At 43.8% G+C, this 1,466-nt stretch overlaps 1 pseudogene across 1 annotated transcript; it reads left to right on the top strand.

The window, feature by feature from the left end:
* Positions 1 to 388: 388 nt before the first annotated feature.
* On the top strand, positions 389 to 1,250 carry LOC308236652 (small ribosomal subunit protein uS3-like; annotated as a pseudogene). The gene is made up of 2 exons: positions 389 to 572; positions 703 to 1,250. The product of its transcript is annotated as a small ribosomal subunit protein uS3-like (transcript).
* Positions 1,251 to 1,466: the final 216 nt, after the last annotated feature.

Genomic DNA, 1,466 nt, shown 5'->3' on the forward strand with positions numbered 1-1,466 from the left:
GACAATGGTGGCTTGGGTGTGACTAATACTAGAGTAACTTTATCCTGGTTTATTAATATTCCACAAATTTTAATGCTCACAGTTACACTATGAGATAAGTGTGTTATTATCCCCAATTTTCAAATGAGAAAATGGAGGCTCAAAAAGACTATACAACTTGGCTGGGCTCATATTAGGCAGCAAATGGCATGTAGAATGTAGGCCTCTATACTGAGGACACTTTCCAGATTCTTTGATGTCACCTTGTCCTCACTAAGGCAAGTTTGCATTATACATTATACATGCTGAGATAAGGCCCAGGTTGTAGACTGCACACATTATGAAGTAGATGTCATTTATCTTGGCTACCATGGTTTTACTTTCCAGGATTTTCTCTCTTAGGGGCAAGATGGTGGTGAAAATTTCCAAGAAGAGGTAGATTGTTGCTGGTGGCATCTTCAAAGCTGAACTGAGCAATAGGAAATGGCTGAAGATGGCTATTCTGAAGTTAAAGTCTGAGTTACACCAACCAGGACAGCAATTATTATTTTGGGCACCAGGTAAAGTTAAGTAACCAGTGTAAAGTTACTCTAGTATTAGTCACACCCAAGCCACCATTGTCATAGTGGGTAGGGAGGAGGTGAATAAGAGGATAAAAATGAGGAAGCAGTCTTTTTTCTTGTAATTATAGCTTTTGAAGCAGAGAAGGGCCCATAAGTATAGGAATTAACTACTGTGGTTCAGAAGACATTTGGCTTCCCCAAGGGCAGTGTAGAGCTTTATACTGAAAAGGTCTACACTGCCAAAAGGTCTGTGTGCCATTGTCCAGGCAGAGTCTCTTGTTACAAACTCCTAGGAGGCCTTGCTTTGTGGAGAGCCTGCTATGGTATGTTGAGGTTCATCATGGAGAGTGCGGTCAAAGTCTATAGGTGTCTGGGAAACTCCAAGGACAGAGGGCTAAATCCATGGAGTTTGTCGATGGTCTGATGATCCCCAGTAGGGACCCTGTTAACTACTACGTTGACACTGCCGGGCGCCATGTGCTGCTCCCACAGGGTGTGCTGGGCCTCAAAGTGAAGATCCTGCTTCCTTGGGACCTGAGTGGTAAGACTGGCCCTAAGAAGCCCCTACCACACGTGAGCTTTGTGGAACCCAAAGATGAGATACTGCCAACTATCTGCATGGCAGAATAGAAGGGTGGGAAGCCAGAGCCACCTGCCATGCCCCAGCCAGTAACCATAGCACAGCAGGGTCTCCTTAGCTGGATCTAGAAGCTATATGTTGCTCGATGCTTTAATAAAATTCTTTTAAGAGAAAGAAAAAGAGAGACTTTTCCTTCTTAGTGATTCTTCTTCTCTGGAAACACACAGGAATTCTCATTGTCCTCAAACTCTCACCTTCCTCTCCTTCTCCTACCCTACTTCCTCATCACCCATACTCTCAAGTCACTCCCAAGTGTAAGTGACTGCTAAAGCTTAGTATATTTC

The sequence above is a fragment of the Plecotus auritus genome, assembly GCF_963455305.1.
Source record: "Plecotus auritus genome assembly, chromosome: 11".
NCBI lineage: Eukaryota > Metazoa > Chordata > Mammalia > Chiroptera > Vespertilionidae > Plecotus > Plecotus auritus.